The sequence below is a fragment of the Chelonia mydas genome, chromosome 3 (assembly GCF_015237465.2).
Source record: "Chelonia mydas isolate rCheMyd1 chromosome 3, rCheMyd1.pri.v2, whole genome shotgun sequence".
In the NCBI taxonomy this organism is placed as follows: Eukaryota; Metazoa; Chordata; order Testudines; family Cheloniidae; genus Chelonia; species Chelonia mydas.
In genome coordinates this window covers 81,662,504-81,680,672 of record NC_057851.1, presented here as the reverse complement: position 1 = coordinate 81,680,672, position 18,169 = coordinate 81,662,504, and the positions used below count along the sequence as shown (strand labels likewise).

The following is an 18,169-nucleotide window of genomic DNA, read 5'->3' as shown; positions in this document are numbered from 1 at the left end:
ACCAGAGTACAACAATACTCTCACCTGTCTTCAGCAATTCTGTTATGATGTTACAAACCCCTGCTTTCTTCCCACACTTCATCTTACAGACTGTGATCCATAATATGATATGAAAGCACCTTTTTAAAAATAAATTTACTGAGAGTTGTGCTGGTTCACTGCAAAATGTTAAACAAATCTGAGGGTGCTGAGAACAGTAAAGGGGAACAGAGCAACAGAGTGTAATGAAAATCATTCAGAAAAGACACTTTAACACTTCTGGCTATTTCAGGTATTGTCTAACTTTTTGAAGAGCAAATTTTAAATCTGAGCATGTTGTAGTTAATGTGTTAATGATCACAGAAGTGAAGATGGGACTTTGTAAGTGTAGTTTTGTGCAAACCAATTTTAAAAGTATAAATCTGTAAATCAAATGAGGCTAACTTTAGTTGGGAAAGCAAGAACAACCTGCTACTATGTTTAGAATGTAAGTAACCCGATGGGATGGGGAGTGACTGTGTGTATGTATTTATCAGACTGTGTGTATGTATTGTGTTGTTGTGTGTGAGTATCTCATCATTATCCAACGTTATTAAGTTTGTTTGATTAGTAAGTTTAAATATGTAAATTTTGCATAATTGCATGCAAATATACTGCTGATTTTTTATTTGTGTACTTCAGAAGTATTATGTTTTAGAAAGTTTTCCATAAGTGATGATTATCCTGAAGATGGAGATACTTTACTGTTAGACACATTACTAATGTGCTTTGTTTAAATTTGTTTTTACGTGGATTGGATAGTTATGGGGATGGTAATTGTCTAGTTTGAATCCACTCCAGGTTGACAGTGGCTGAAAGTTGAAAATAGAGCTTTTTCATTGTCTCAGGTTTCAGAGTAACAGCTGTGTTAGTCTGTATTCGCAAAAAGAAAAGGAGTACTTGTGGCACCTTAGAGACTAACCAATTTATTTGAGCATAAGCTTTCGTGAGCTACAGCTCACTTCATCGTACAGTTCCCAGTGGATGAGTCTCCATGTTACAAAAACCTGCATCACAATTGGCACTAATTGTCACCATTTGTCTAGCAGAGAGGCCAAAGAGTGAATGAATATAGAGGTTGAATAAGCCTCTTAGGGTATGGCTACACAATGAGGCTTTACGTGACATGGCTAAAAAACCCTCTAACTTTCCAGTTCATTGATGTCTTATGTCACCTGCAATACAAGATTGCCCTTTCAAGTTATTTTGTCTTGCTATAGTTTGGTACTCTAAAGGTTGTGAGCTTCTGTTGCACTGAATTATGCCTAGAATAGTCTTATATACCTTAAATCAGGGGTGGGCAAACTTTTTGGCCCGAGGGCCACGTTGGGGAGTAGAAATTGTGTGGTGGGTCATGAATGCTCACAAAATTGGGCTTGGGGGTGAGGGCTGTGAATGGGGGAGTGGGCTCTGGGGTGGGGCTGGGGATGAGGAGTTTGGAGTGCAGGAGGGTGCTCTGGGCTGGGATCAAGGGGTTTAGAGAGCAGGAGGGGGACCAGGGCTGGGGCAGGGGGTTGGGGCGTGGGGAGAGGCTCAAGGGTACAGGCTCTGAGCGGCTCTTACCTCAAGCAGCTCCCGGAAGCAGGGGCATGTCCCTTCTCCGGCTCCTATGCGGAGGCATGGCCTGCCCCATCCGCAGGCACCGCCCCTGCAGCTTCCATTGGCGCGCCAGAGGGGGCCATTGGAGCATGTGGGAGCCGGAGCAGGGCCATGCCACGGCTTCCAGGAGCTGCGTGGAGTGGCCCCCAACCTTGCGCCCCAGCTGGAGGGCCGGAGTGGGGCCATATGGCTGCTTCTGGGAGCTGCATGGTGTGGCCCCTGAACCTGCGCCCCGGCTGGAGCGCCAGAGCAGGGCTGAGCCACGTGGTGCGGTCCCCGACCCTGTGCCCTGGCTGGAGCATGGGAGCGGGACTGAGCCATGTGGTGCGGCCCCTGACCCAGCGCCCCGGCTGGAGCGCCCGAGCGGGGCAAGCTCCAGTGCCCACTCCCCAGCGGGAGCTCGCAGGCCGTCTCTAAATGGCTCGCGGCCCGGATCTGGCCCACGGGCCGTAGTTTGCCCACCCCTGCCTTAAACATATTAATCATCTGAAGAATCGCTCTGTGTAGCTTGAAAGCTTGTTTCTTTCACCAGGAGAAGTTGGTCCAATAAAAATATTACCTTACTCACCTTGTGTTTCTTAAACACAGCTTTACAGGTTCTAAGATGTTGATAACTTGAGCACTTGAATAGCCTTCTGATGTTTATCTGCCAAATATTTTTCTCATTCAATGAGAATAAATAGAAACTCTTTCTTATTCTGTTTGTGTGAACTTGTTCCTGCAGAAACTAAAGACTCCGTTTAATGGAATACCTTAAATTAGTGACTGTTTTAGTAAGAGGTTAAAATTTTTTGTTTGTTTGCTTCTGCACATTAGTAGGTCTTTGGTATGAAGCCTGTTGAATATCAGTTTAATTACATAAGCATTAGAAAACCTATAGATTTATAGAATGTAGTTTCAAATATGAATTATCATTCTTAAAACAGCTTACTGGATAACTTGTCAGTTTCACAGCATGATATTAAATACCTTGAATACGAAGTAGGGGTCAGGCAGTTCCAGCGATCACACTGTGTAAGTGTCCCTGTATAATGACTATCATTGGCTGGGTTGACAGGGGAATGAGGATCATTGCAGCTTGGATTCATCAATATTTCAGGCCCCTATACAGACTTTTCTTTCCCTATCAGTTCCTGAGTTAGGCTGGATTTTGTTTCTCTGCCATTGTCATCCACCCTGTCCCCAATCCTGAATCCATAATATTACTTCTAAATGAGGGAGCCCAGCCCTCAGCCAACCAATTTTCAGCTCATATTCACTGCTCCATGTGGGCCCTCTTTGAATAGGGCCCTGATCCCAAGGAGCCTGCCTTAATATGTACTTGTTGTTTAGACAACGTTTGTTTTCAATTATGTTCAAGGGATCAGATGCTTATATCCTGAATTAGCGTCAATTAAGGATTCTCACTAGAATCCTATCTCAACACTTCAGACACTTTTGACAGTGGTTTTTTAATCTGCTAGAAGAAGGAAATGTCTAATGGGGTCTCATCAGATATTTAAGTCACTTCATGCATATCAATAGCTACTCATGTCTTAGAATTTTTAATAACTTCATTGAGCTTGACTGACTCTTGATATGGCTGTACTGATTGAATGGGATAACTCACTATTTATCAGATACCTTGAAATCTGTTCAGTGGTAGAGGGGAATTAGAGAGATGGCAACTGCAGCAAAGTGAGAGTGGAAAGTAAGTTCTGGAGAGACTCTTCCCACATTTCTACCTAGATCATCAAAGCTCTAGCTATTTTCCTTATGTTGCCAGTAATTTAATAATTTAGTCTTTTTGTTTTTAAAAATGTGCCTGTGTGCTAGAATTGAGAGCCAGGGATGGGAAGGGAATATTGAGGAGGAGGAGGTAGGAGAAAAGAACAATTTAATAAATTCCCTCAAGACAAAAAAATAAAAATTAGTACATTTTTCATATGAAGTTATCAAAGTGCTTTAAAAAGATGGGTAAATTACATCTGCTTTACAGATATGGGAAATTGAGGCATAGAGTTGACTTGCTCAAGGACATATATAAGTCAATGGCAGAGTGTCTGTTCATATTACACTTATCACTGTAAATCTGAGACTATGTCTACACAATGCAAGTTACATCAGCATACAGCCATTGCAATTAGTGTATCATTTGTGCCTGTGCACACTTGGCTCCTTGCATCAGCTCTGCACACCAGGAGTGCTTATGTCGATGCACAGTGTAGTGCACCATGGGTAGGTAGGTATCCCAGTGTGCAACCCACTGCTGTTCAGCACACTGTCTTTTGGTTAGTTTTGGCAATACATGGTGCGGCAGAACCGAGTCTTGCAGGAGTGATTGGTAGCAAGGAGTGAATTTTTGGGCCTGTTTTCAATTTCCAACCTGCATGGGACTACTTGCTGTCCGCTATCTCTCTCAGAAGCATGGAGCCTGCACAGCTGTGTACTATTTTCATGAGTGTTGCAAACACTCTCAATCCTCTAGTATCTACAGAGCTGCAGGAAGAACTGTAGGGAACATGATGACTTCCAGGTGGTCAGTTTGCTGTGAGACATAGTGCAAACCATTCAAGGTGGTTGGTGGCATTCACGGAGTAGCTGCAGATGGTGAAGTGTCACTTCTGGGCCTGAGAAATGAACACTGACTGGTGGGATCGTATCGTAATGCAGATTTGGGATGACGAGCAGTGGCTGCAGATCTTTGGGATGCGCGAGGCCACATTCCTGTAACTGTGTGCTACACTCACCCCAGCCATCCAAAGCAGGGACATCAAACTGAGAGCTGGTGATCATACTTTGGAAATTTGCAACACCAGATTGCTACTGGTCAGTGGGAAGTCACTCTGGTGTGGGGAAAATCCACTGTGGGGACGATAGTCATGCAAGTGTGCAGGACCATTAGTAGTCTCCTGCTATGCAGAACTGTGACTCTTGGCAATGTGCAGGACCTGGTGGATGGCTTTGCAGCTGTGAGGTTCCCAAACTGTGGGGGAGCAATAGACAGCACACACATACTTATTTTGGCCCCAGAGCACCTTGCCACAAAGTACATCAAAAGAAAGGGCTACTTTTCCATGATTATGCAGGCGCTGGTGAATCACTGACATCAACATTGGCTGGTCAGGGAAGATGCATGATACTTGCATATTTAAGAATGCAAGTCTGTTCAGAAACCTATAAGCAGGGACCTTCTTTCCCAACCAGTGGATTACCATTGGTGATGTTAAAATACCAAAAGTGATCCTGGGGCATCCAGCCTACTCCTTACTCCCCTGGCTCATGGAGCTGTACACTGGTCACCTCGACAGCACTGTTGCCGGCACCCAGTGCCGAGAGGCAAAACAACAGCAGGGGTTGGTTCGCTACCCGGTGTGCTTCACCCAATAATCACAACGGGGTGGAGAAGCAGAAAAGTTTATTTGCAGCTGCAAAAAGGTACAGGGAGAATAGAATCTCAAATCCTGCACACAGAGCAGGAAGTTACACAGGCTTTTATACATCCTTTCTTCAGCATACTTATCCAATAGCGAGCTGCCCTAAGTATCCATATAGCCAGCCAATCCAGTTCCCAGCTAGTTCCCTTGTTTTTTTGTATCATTTGTTAAACTATACATAAAGCTGCTTTATTCAGCATTGTTCTTCCATATCTGCCCTGTTTGGCCTTGTTTAGTTTCAGGCAGTCTGACTCTGCAACATATTGTTGCAGATCCTGAACATAACTGCTGCGAGTGCCTCCAGGCAGGGGGGCCAAGGACACTTAGCTGCTGCGAGTGCCTCTAGGCGGGAGGGATGGCCAAGGACACCTGGGCCTAGTGCGAGGGGGCTTCATCGACACTCGTGGTCTTCCATCCCCTCGAGTTACCTAGTGGCCATGCCCCAGTGTCCCCAACAGCACTAAGGAAAGATTCAGCTACAAGCTCAGCAGGTACAGAATGACAGTTGAATGTGCTTTTGATAGATTGACAGGGTACTGGCAGTGTTTACTTACAGGATTTGGATCTCAGTGTGAAAAATATCCCAATGGCTATAGCTGCCTGTTGTGTCCGGCATAATATTTGTGAAGCAAAGGTGGAAAAATTGCTGTAGGGGTAGAAGGCGGAGTGGAGTGTCTGTTTGCTGAGTTTGAACAACCAGACACAAGGGCTACCGGATGAACTCCATGAGGGGCTATATGGCTTAGGGGTGATTTGAAAGAGCACCTTAACAGTGAGGCACAGTAATATTCTATGGTGTACTGTGCTCAATATGATGCTGCACTTTGGGGGCCTGTTGGGAACTGTGTGATGCTTGCTGCATATATCACTGACAGTGCAGCAAATAATGTTGGGATGCTTGCGTACATTTATGATGACTACACTACTTGGCACTGATCCTGTTGGTTATGAGTGCACAAGACAACTACTTACAATGCCAGCAGGCATTATACGCCATGTGTTGTAAACGTCAAATACGAAAACAGCTCCAAAAATCTAAACATTTTAACTTAAAAAAATTTAGGAACCTTAATAAATAAAGGAACACTTATGTCTGTTGTAGCTACACTTATATCAACTGTGGCTTTCACAAGTCAGTGTGTATGAAACTGCAGTTGTCAATGCTTCCCCCAGTGTGGAGTGGTAATGGTAGGCATGTGGCCTCTGAGGTGTTGTGGAATGCTGAAGGAGGGTTTAGGGAGACACTACACTGCAGTTCTCTGCCAAATTCAATGGCAATTGAGCCCACAATTGTTGAACCTGGAGGTCCACAAGAGTCTGCAGCATCTGTGTTTGCTGATGGAGAAGCTTCTGTATGTCCTGGTGCATCTCCTTCTCATTTGCCTTTCTCCTGTTCATCCTATCCTCCTCCATACAGTCTGCAGTATTCACCCTCAAGGCCCTCTATCGAAGGTCTGATGCAGCACTGACTTGCAGGATGTCGCAGAAGGTGTCCTCCTGTGCCCTCTTTTCCCCCCCTCCTTTTCTGAATTAGTCATTCTGCTGGTGTGGAGAGGATATCCCTAAAGGTTGCAATGTCCGCAGCTATAGATAAAATACACAGAGGAACCATTGGCAGTATAGGAGGAATGGAAAGTGAAACTTAAGATTCAGACCTCTCCCCGTCCCTTGCTCCCCTAAAGTGTTAGACAAGACATGCTTATTGATATTTTTGCTTTGGAGTGCTTGTTCATGGTGCCACTCAGCACCAGCCATGGGGAGTATGACTCACTAGAGGTGAGGGAAAGAAGGAGGGAATTCTTCTGTTGTATGAAACTAAGTATAGGGCATTGGCACTGAATACTGGCTACATTTTCCACAGGTGATGGTGGTTTTAGCTGATATCTCACTCCTGAGGGTACCAAAGGCCCAGAGAGCACAGCTGCTACCGGCATCCTGAAGCCGCCAGGGCCCGTATGCCACTACCCTGTTTATGGAAATGGTGCCTGCCAAATTTATCGCCGAATATCATGAGAAAGTGTCGTACCACGGAGGAAGAAATAAGGTTGCCATCCCTAGAAACCTTGTGGAGAAGATTGCAGTGTACATCCATGGAAGTTTCATTGAGCTCTCAGGAGGATTGAAGGGACAGCCCTGTGTACATAAGCTGCTCCTCATGACCCCCTCTGCCTAGCTCTGGAGGGGATTGAAAAGCAAATAACTCTACCTCTTGTAGGATGAGTAAATTAATGAAGATTGAATAGCTCTGTCCTCTTAAGTTGGAGGTGACATCACCATAAAGGGAAATTTTATTTACACGCTTACCCGAGGTTCCTTCCCCTGCTTTGGGCTCGCTTGTGCTCAGCCACAGGGACTGACTGGATTGTGGTGGAGTCAAAAACAGGTCCCGGCTTAAGGCCTAGCTGGACACGCTCCCCCCCCATCACATGTCCCACCACCTCTTTCACCTCCTTCTCACTGTTCATGGTAGGTACTTGTGACTCCTGCTCCCTGGTAGGGTTGAACAGTTGGTTGAAAAGGGACCCTGGTGGCTCCGGTCAGCACCGCTGCCTGGGCTGTTAAGTCTGGTTGATGGTGCAGTGGGACTGGCAGGCTCCCTGCCTGGCTCTGCGTGGCTCCTGGGAAGCGGCTGGCATGTTTGACTCCTAGGCGGAGGAGTGGCCAGGGAGGCTCTGTGCGCTGCCCCTGCCTGCAGGCGCCACCGTGAGTGCTGGCTCTGCTGCTCCCATTGGCCCAGGAACTGTGGCCAATGGGAGCTGCGGGGGCGGTGCCTGTGGGCTGGGGCAGTGCACAGAACCCCCTGGCTGCGCCTGCGCCTAGGAGCCAGAGGGACGTGTCTCCGCTTCGCAGGAACAGCTTGATGTCCACGCCGCCCAGAGCTGGCTCCTCAACCCCCTTCCCCAGCCCGGAGCCTCCTCCCACACTCCGAATCCCTTGGTCCCATCCTGGAGCCCCCTCCTGCAACCCAAACCTCTAATCCCCAGCCCGCACCCCCAGCTGGAGCCCTCACCTCCTCCCATACCCCAACTCCCTGCCCTATCCCAGAGCCCCCTCCTGCACCCTGAACCCCTCATTTCTGACCCCACCCTCACCCCAGAGCCAGTACGTCCTCCTACTCCCCAACCCCCTGCCTCAGGCCAAAGCCCCCTCCCACACTCCAAACCCCTTGGTCCCACCCTCCAGCCCGGAGCCCCCTCCTACACCCCAAACCACTCATCCCCAGCCCCACCCCAGAGCCCGCACTCCCAGCTGGAGCCCTCACCCCTTCCTGCACCCCAACCCCCGCCCCAGCCCGGTGAAAATGAGCGAGTGAGCAGGAGAGCAAGCGATGGAGGGAGAGAGCAGGGATGGAGGGACCGGGGGGCAGGGCGGGGGCTCGGGGAAGGGGCAGGGTAAGGGTGTTCAGTTTTCTGCAATTAGAAAGTTGGCAACCCTACTCTCTGGAGGTATCCATGGTGGTGTGCAGGATGGTGACGGGGTTTCCACCAAGCATGGCATGCAACTCTTTGTAAAAGCAGCAAGTCTGTGGCTCAGCACTGGATCCATTGTTGGCCTCCCTGGCCTTTTGGTATGCCTGCCACAATTCCTTGGCTTTCACATGGCATGCTACAGGTCCCTGTCATACCCATTTTCCTGCATTCCCTGAGCAATCTGCTTGTAGATGTTGACATTTCTACGGCTGGTTTGGAGCTGTGCTGCTACAGACTCTTCTGTATAGAGTTCCTATATCTCCTGTCTACTTCAGGCTGGAGTGTGTCTGTAGCGCATAGATGGCATGATCAGCTGGGAAGTTGCACACAACAATGGAAAGCAGATAGAGGTGTGCTCGCCAAGCTGGACAACCAGGAAAAGGTATTTCAAAAATTTGCAGGGTTTTAAAGGGTGGGGGCAGCTTCCCATCTGTGTGACTCCTGGGTACTGGAGTTGACAGTTGTGACCGGAGCAGTTTGTGTTGGGTACTGTGAGACAGCTGCTGAAGGAGTTCTTAGGGTTTGCATAGGTAACCCAGCGTCTATACTTGCCTTGTGTCAACATCCGTACATCAGCTGTGGCTCCGTGCCACTAAGGGAGTTGATGTTACTGGAGTACTTACATGGGTGGGAGACAAATTTAAGTGTCAACACATGCACAAGTAGGTTGATGCAAAGTAGCTTGTGGCGACCTTCCTTTGTAGTGTAGACCAGGACTGTAATATCTAATCATAAGGGTGTTTCTCCCTCTCTCTCCTCCTCTTCTTCCTCCATTAGCTGTTTTTTGTTCTCTCTAACATTAGGCAAGCTAGATAAAACAAGTGAGTTTTTTCCATTTCATTCAGAAGGCAGCAAAACTTGTAGTTGGCCTTCTGACTCCCAGTCTTATACCTGATCCATTAGACCACATTGCAAGTTACATAAACTGCTGCACAACTTCTTCCAAAGAGGACTTTCAGCATTCTATATGTGCAAGGTGTACATGTCAGTTTGTGATGCCTCCATGGGTCACTATAGTCTTTCTGTTCCCTGCTCCAGAGTTGACCATTGGAGGAGGTCCACCTACCAGATGGTGACAAGTGATTTGGGGGGTTTGAACTCCTGATGATGATTGAGTTCCTCACTTTAAGAAGGCACTCAGTCTGGTGCAGTAGAGCCTAGTTAGACTCCATCTCAAAAAGGGGCTGGGTTACTCTCCTGGGAGGGAGAAACTGATACTGATATTCAGAAGCCAGTGCAAGGAGCTGTGGAAATGTAAGTCTTTCCCTGTTTTTAATCTGTTTTGTGTGCATATTGTTTGGACTTTACACAGTAATCTACAGGTAGGGAATGTAGTCAGAGATGTCACTGGTTTGTTTTGGTTAGACTGAATAAAAAAAACGCAAATTAGCTGGAAACCCAAGAGGCAGATTAATTGTGTGATTTTTGTTAGGTTTTTTGTTTTGTTTTAACCTGGGCATCCAATGAACTTCCCCTGCAGATGCTGAGCTTCAATGCTGAGTACTAGTTTCAGTGTAATGTGGAGCCTAGTGTGATAGACACGTTTCCCCCCCCCCCCCCATTTAAACTCTATCCTTTCTACTGCTTAATATGGCTTAGGAAAATAGGGTCATAACTTAAAAGAAGAAACGTGGCGCTGCAAGTGCTCTGCATAGTAACAATATACTGACTGTAGCTTTTCTGAATTGCTTTCTTACAATAGTTTGTTCACTTGAGCGTATTTATTTAAGTATATCAAAAATCTTAATTATTTTTTCAGAACTTCTTGGCCAACAGCAGAAACTGAACAAGAACTTCCCCATGTTCTTCTGCTCACCTATGTAATTTGCAAAGGGATCCTTCTTTGTAAGTTTGCTACGAATTTCAGATGCGTATCTTTTGCAGGGGGTCAGCATGGTATTACACTTTACGCTTAGATTTTATTTTAAAAAGAAAGTTGTTGTTGTTTTTTTTTTTTTAAACAAAACCTGACATGAAGAGCAATGTTCTAGTAAAATGTCTTTTTAAAACATCCTTAACATTTTATTTTTTAATCTAAACCTTCCCCTCTCTGAAACCAAAGAAAACCAGCCTGGTGCTAGTGCACAGGAAACAGGCTATGAAAGCGAGTAGAAACCAAAGTGAAACGGAGTAGTCTAGCTGTATTGTCTAAGCTAGTGAATGGCAAAGAGCAGACACCAAGCATGATGAAGAGTGTACCATGGTTTAAAAATTATTTTTAATTAAATTAGCACTATTAATGGACCTTTTTTCACCTTGATGTTGCTCCTTGACTGTATATCATGAGTTAGTGCAGAGACATAGAGTATATCTACACAGCAATTAAACACACAAAGTTGGCCCAAGCCAGCTGACTTGGGCTTGTGGGACTGTAAAATTGCTGTGTAGATGTTCACACTCAGGCTGGAGTGCAGGCTGACCCACAAATCAGCACAAACCAGCTGACCCAGAGCAGCTGCAACTGTACTGCCCTGGGTCTTTTATTCTAGTGTAGTGGTGTATTCTAGTATAGTGTATTCTGTTACTCATAGTGGTGGGTGTTTTTGTTTTTAAATGGTAATAGTCTACAGGTTGGCATTATCTCATGTTACCAGATATGCCCGTTACTTTGGGGTATGCTCATTTATTAGGGTTACTCTTCTGGGGGGGAGGGGGAATGTTCCTGTAATTCTATTAATGTACTGCTTATGTCACTTGTTTCAGAGTAGCAGCCGTGTTAGTCTGTATTCGCAAAAAGAAAAGGAGTACTTGTGGCACCTTAGAGACTAACAAATTTATTTGAGCATAAGCTTTCCTGAGCTACATCTGATGAAGTGAGCTGTAGCTCACGAAAGCTTATGCTCAAATAAATTTGTTAGTCTCTAAGGTGCAACAAGTACTCCTTTTCTTTATGTCACTTGTGTGTTCACATGGAGCTCTACTCCTTCCTTCTGCAAGTCCCCTCCCAATGGAGCTATCCTGCAGTACCTAGAACTAGATAAGAGCGCGTGCGCACACACACGCACGCGCACACACTAACAGAGCAAGTCTGAGCGGACCAGGTCAATCAGCACTCTCAAGCTGATCCCCTTATATGTCCCTGTACTCAATGGGCTGGGTTAATCAGCACCTTCAAGCTGTCACCCTTATGTGTCCCTGGTCTCAATAGGCTGCGCTGAGCAGCACTTTCAGCTGCCCCCCCCTTATGTGCCACAGATTTAACACGTCTCTATCCCATTTTCACGTCACAATTGTACTGATAATAACCCACTTGATGAGCAAACCCCACAGTATTTTGGGGCACTACAGGGATCTTTAGCTTAGGTAAAAGAAGTGTTGTTGCAGAGTAAATGGGGGAAGCTAAAAACACAAAAGAGTAAAGTTCAGAGAGAGAGAGAAGCAACCAGCTTAACCATAAAGTTGTTTATTGAATAATAGTGATAACTACACAAGGAGATCCTAAACCAACATTATTAAAGGTTAATACCTGAGGTAGAAAGGAAAAAGAGAAAGAGGGTGGGGGGGAAAGGATCTCACCACTCCCTGAAGCATAAACTGGTTGGGGTTCCCAGGTGATGGTGGTAGCTCAGGGTCCTGAGTGCAGGAGATAGGCAGAGCCCGCAGCACGATCAGTCAGGACATGGAGTCCCAGTGGAACTGATGTAGAGTTTGGATCTATGCATCAGAACACTTACTTGGGCATAGGTAGGGGTTTTTGTAGAGAAAATACAATGGTTCAAGGGAGACCACTAGATTTATTTATGGGTAAACTGATGACTCAAGGGGTTTTTTTAGGCTAGACAATAGGAGCTGATCAGTCTTGGCTATGAGTGGTGTTTTCTTCTAGGGAGCTCACAATGCAACTAGGCTGCTTCAGTATTTTGGATATCAATCAAGGATTTATTACTAGCATTGGTCTGATAATTGCTGAGTTGGGTGTGTGCAGGCGTACGTTCATTAACATCTGGAACAGACATTCCCATGATGCAATGCGCCCCTGCTTTTCTGGTCCCAGAGTTCAGTGTAGTTCTCTGTTCTTTATTCTTTATGCTAATCTCTGTCCCATCTTTCATTCAGATGAGGCTAGGGGAGTTGTCTCTGTTCTTCATTCTGTATGCTAATGGAGATGTTGTCACTCTTATCAGGAGGGGCCTAGGGGTGTCTCCCAACGCCCTTCACTGCTCTCTGCAAGTTTTTTTTCTCTGATGGGTTTTGGTTTAAGCAGAGGCTGGTACGGGGGTGTCTTTCAGAAGTCAGACAGGCTGGATACTGTGCCCTGGTTCCCCAAGAACACAGAGCTGACTGGTATCACTCAGTATATAAATAATTCAGATCTGTAGTAATCTTAGTACAGTAAATAACTTTACATTCTTATACCCTCTTCCTTCACTCATGCTACAAGAGATACCCAAGAACACTTGGCATTATGGCTCCACTCAACATGAAGCAAGAAAGCAGAAGAACTGAGACTTCCTCCTTACAGGATCCAGTCTGTTCCTTTCCTTCCAGTTCTTTTGCCTCTTGGTCCCCCCATTTGCCTCTTCTTCCTCTACTCTCACTTTTTTTTTTATCCTAGGCTATTTAAAGAAGATGGAGAAATAAAGGACCTCATGCCTCCCGCCAGTGCAGCCAAATCGGGGAATCCCGAGCAGAGGGAGAAGCTGGAAGCAGAGTTTCCAAAACTGCCTGAGCCCCATACCGAGAGGGGTGCTGTCATGAGGGGGAGAAACCGAGGAATCGAGTTCCAGAGCCATTTTCTTCAATTTTGATATTGAGAATCCAGACAACATTCCCCCTCTATCAGGCCTATGGGATTTCTTGCCTAGTCAGAAACCTTTCAAATTCCTGTCCTGCCTGAAGACAGCAGAGACTCTTCTCTTGGATCCTCCCTGCCTGCATCCCAGCTCAGTACAGACCAATGTGATTCCCTTCTCCATATCTCTGGGATAACTGTAAGTCTCATTTTCACAGGCTTTTCTCAACCTTTCCCAGTTTGCACACAGGTACTTGGCATTCCCAGAGGTTGCTTCCCCTCCAAACCTGTATGTGCATTATGGATGCAAGCCTCCTGGATTGGGGAGCCCACCAGGGTCTTCTTTGGACCCCAGAGGAATGGAAGTTAAACATCAGTATCATCAATTCCTTTAATCCTCCAGCTGTGGGAATCTCTAATTCTCAGGTGTCATATGCTCATTAGATGTAGCAACAGGTCATCAGGTACCAAAGTGAATAGCCAGAACTGCACCTGGAACCAGCTGTTTTTCTGAAGCTTATGGTGATGTCCTGCCTTTTATCCCTATGGGCAGCCTTTCTTATCTTACTCAGTCATGAGTAGCTGGCTCTAGTGGGTCAGGAGTCCAAACCTATTTTCTTCTCAAGATGTGATAAATGTGACAGCTCCACAATAGGCTGGTTTGCCATAGACAGGTCTCTCAAGTGCCCTGATTTTTTCACTGGAATACTGAACCCAGATGAACTTGAGACTTTGGAGGAAGGCACTGGTCTACTCTTTTTCTTCCTTAATCTTCTACTTTTGTGGGCAATAAGGAAGTTTTGGTCAGGGCAATGGTGATATTGTTGGTGGCTCTACCTTGTTCTCTTCCCTGAATTCTTGATCTCCTTTCCCAGAGTCTGGTGTTGCATTGCCAAAACCCACAAGTTAACATATAGAAAATTAAGAGTAACCATTTCCTAGACTGAGAAATCTCTATAGCAGTAGTGTCGCTGTTTGGATTTGTAAGAACAGAAAAGCTTCCATAATTTTAACATATTCACTTATTTAAGGCATCTTTAGAGCATCTTTACTTAAATAGAGTATGGTGTGAAATATCAAAGTTATTCCTGTTCCCTACAGAACATTGTGCACTTTTTACTGATAGGGTTTAAGAAGGGATTTGAGGTCAGCATCCTCAGTTCATTCCTCAACTTTCTCTGCAGTCCTTTTATTTTTTACGACAGAAAGCTGCATTCACTGGACATTAAACAGGTTCTGAAGTTTTACTATGTCATTGTCAATAGTTCAGAGAAGATAGACAAAGCATCGTGGCTCTTTGAGGGCTGCCATAAAGGAAAGGGAATGGCTAAGGCTACCAATTCTAGATGGCTTAAAGCTTTATCTGCCTAATATATGGACAGTTTAACATCATCCCTGAGTATCAGGAGACGTTTTTCTAAAAGTAGCTCTACTTCCTGGGGAGAAAGAGTTGAGGAATATAAGGTGCATACTCAGTTCATCATATATTATAAAACACTTATCAGCTGGATTGCTGTCTGCACTGTTGGATAGAACGTACTGCAGACAGCACAGTAAGGTATGTAAATTCTCCTCTTCAGGTGCTGCTTACTACATTCAGCTATCTGTCTTGTAGTAGAAGAAGAGGGACATATAGCAATTGAAAATTACTTGCTAGTAATTTCATTTGTCAACTTACTTTCACCCCACATTCTACCCTCCTCTCCACTAAGGAAGTGTGCTATTTCTTTCCTTCTAAACCTTTCCTGCTATAGAAATGTCTAACTGGAAGGTAAAGGAACAGACTGAGGTTTATGTGGAGGAAGTCTTGTTCACAGATCTTTTGCCTCCTTGCTTCTGGTAGAGGAGCTGTACTTCCAACTGCCCTGTATAATCTTTCATGTAGGATGGGAGAAAAGGAGTCAAGAACAAATGAAAAATTACTTACAGATAATTCTCATGTCTTCCCATCTTTGGAGGAGTAGAGGTAAGTTTTTTGGGTGCTGGTAAAGTAGAGTAATGATGTAGGTTTTGTTCTGAACTGTTGATGTCTGTATATTAAACTGTTTCTTATAAAAGCCTGGGCAAGCAAGGAATATTCCAGTTGCAGTCTCTTTTGGCGGAAGTAAATGATCAAACTTCAACATTGTCAACAGACCATTTGGGACAACAGACCATTTAAAACTCCAGACTGTCTTAATTGTAGGTTAAGCATTTTGTATGGAAAAGTTATAATAAAAATATTATTTCACTTACTACTGTTAAAAATTGGGAGCTCTAATGTTTTTTCCTGCAGAGATCTCCTTAAACATATTAGGACAATAACAAGTCTAGCCATGTTTTAAATAATTTAGTTTTAAATAGTTTCCTTAGGAGTGCTAGTAAAATAAACTATGTACTATTGTGTTGTTTTTATAAATAATAATTTATTATATAAAAATTCATGATAAGCCAGCAGAGAGATTATATTAAATAATAAATGTTTTGGAAACAACACTACTGAGAAGTTGTAGATAATACAAGAAGTTATAAAGTGCATGTTTTAAATTAGGGGCTAGAAACATAGGGTTGAGGGTAGAGACATGTTCTGAACATTAATGTACAAAAATATAAAATTAATGCATTCAAAAACATTATTAATATTTGTAATGGTAAAGATTAAAACAACTTGTAGAACCCTAGAAGATATGTAAAGAAGATATATAAACTTGCCATATAGATTCGAAACTCCTATTCTCAATCACTTAACTTTTTAAAATAAAATTCTTCATGTTTGACTTGGCAAACAAATATTCTGGGGTAAATTGCAAAAAATCTATTTAGGAGAGAAATTTTTAAATGTTTTTTAAGGTATGCTGGAAACTTGAAATGGTTTTCTAAACTTAAACTTGGCATGTACTGCACAAACGTTCTGACCATGCTCATATTGAAGTCAGTGGCAGAATTACTATTACCTTCAGGATAAGGTCCATAGTTCTGAAGGAGAAATTTGTGCCTTTGTTGTTGCAGTTTATTTTTATTAAAATGCCCAGAACTTTAAAAACCCTCTTACCTGTGATGGGTAGGAATAGTTCCCAGACGAGTGCACTAACTTCTGCAGAATCTGAGCTTTAAATATTTTTAAACTTGAGTTTTTGGCCCTTTTATGGTTATGAAGAATATAAGCTGATGCACAATGCTGTCTTTTAAATTTGCAGACAGTCTGCTTTTCTTGCTGCTCATAGCTTTCTCAAGCTGTTCTAGTGAAAGCTGACTAGAGTCTTGTAAGTTTTCTGTACTGTTGTTCAGAACTCTGGGCAGCAGTGATATTGATATGAACCAGGTCAGTTTCACATTGCTACATCTTGGCAAAGCTGTGAGCAACAGAGGTGCTAGTACTGGAGCTGTTCACTAGGGAGGAGGATGCAAAATAACTTGCTGGAGTCAGGGTGGATCAGCGAGAACACAGTGCAACAGTTCTTCGAGTGCTTGTTCATGTCAATACCAATCAGGTGTGTGCGTACGCACGTGCATGATGGCTGGAAGATTTTTCCCTTAGCAGCATCCGTCAGGTCAGCTTGGGCGCCCCCGGGAGTCGCACCCTTATGGTGCCTAATATATAGCCCTGCCAACCCGCCATCCCTTCAGTTCCTTACTGCCAGTGACGGTGGCTGGAATTTCCCTTGGCTCTTGCTCAGCAAGTTTCTTCATTATTCGGTGTATATAGTTAGTTGTATCAGTTTAAAGTTTAGTATAGTATAGTAGTTGGGGTTCCCACCTGCCCCACTCCGGCCCAGGCGCCATGGCATGCTGTGGTCCCCGGGATTTAAGAACTGCGTGGCTTGCACCAAGCACATGCTTAAGAGTGATCCGCACTCGTCGTTTCTTCAGTGCCTGGGGGAGACTCATCAGAAAGATCGTTGCAAGATCTGCTGCGAGTTCTGCCCGAGAACACTTAAAGAACGGGAACAGCAGCTGAAGGTGATCCTCATGGAGGCAGCCTTGTGCCCCCACTCCGACCCGGGTTCGAGAGATCCGACCCTGATGGCATTGTCCTCGATGCTGAGTGCCCCAACGCCGTCGGTGACTTCAGTGCCGAGGAAGGACTCCTCCAAGGACACTCAGCACCGCCATGGCTCCTCATGGGGCCCTTCTGATACTAGGCACCGCTCCCATTCGCCAGTGCCTCAAAAGAAGAAAAAGCCAGATGACCGTTCTCCGACTAAGCCTCAAGAAGTGCGACCCCAGGCGGGCCACTCCTCAGCATCTCCTTCCGGGGCTGTCTTGACTCCTGCCCACGTGAGGCAATTGAGTCCGGCCCCATCTTGACCTCCGGCACCTACACGGCAGCTGCAGCTCCCGTCCATGCCGCAAGCGTACCAAGCTGCCAGAGATCTTCTCCACCTGATGGCACCGTTCTCGCCTGCCAGGGAAGAACTCTCAGCGCTGACGCAGCCCCATGCTCCAGTGCATTCCAAGGGAAAACCAGCTATGATGTCAAGGCACTCCCCTTCGCCTTGTCCATCGGTACCTACACACTCCGACAGAGCGCCTTCCCGCTCCCCGAGCTCTCGCTGTTTGAGACACCCAGGATCAGCTCCTCTGTAGTCGTCAGTGTCTGAGACCTCGGAGTCAGAGCCTGACTCCTATCGCTCAAGTAGGAGCAGAAGCCGTAGAGCGAGGTCGGGCAGAGACAGAAGGGAGCATCAGGTGTGGCCTCCGCAGTGGCAGAACCCACCTCAGTGGCCCTTCTGGACTCCCTGGGCTTATCACCAGGGCCAGAGAGGAACCCAGGGCCCACGTTCAGCGACGTCTTCAGTCGCCTCCGCCACTTAGGTATCGCCTTCCGCTGTGCATCCGCCCCCGGCACCTACGGTCCCGACGCCTTTTCCTCCAGCATCGTTGTTGAGTCTGGCACCGTGCTCAGCTCCGACTTTGGCACCAGCCTTCACGATGTCTTCACATCCATCTCCCAC

The 18,169-nt window shown here is 45.5% G+C and overlaps 1 protein-coding gene across 4 annotated transcripts in view; it reads left to right on the top strand.

Annotated features, from left to right (window-relative positions):
* WASF1 (WASP family member 1) overlaps positions 1 to 18,169 on the top strand; it is a 177,757-nt gene that overhangs the window by 19,227 nt on the left and 140,361 nt on the right. The window contains exon 2 of one of the 4 annotated variants that reach the window (XM_037894626.2): positions 13,059 to 13,434. The exons of the other annotated variants lie outside the window; for them this stretch is intronic. The gene's annotated coding sequence lies outside the window, so the exon portion shown is untranslated. The remainder of the gene's footprint in view (positions 1 to 13,058; positions 13,435 to 18,169) is intronic. 4 annotated transcript variants of the gene reach the window in all.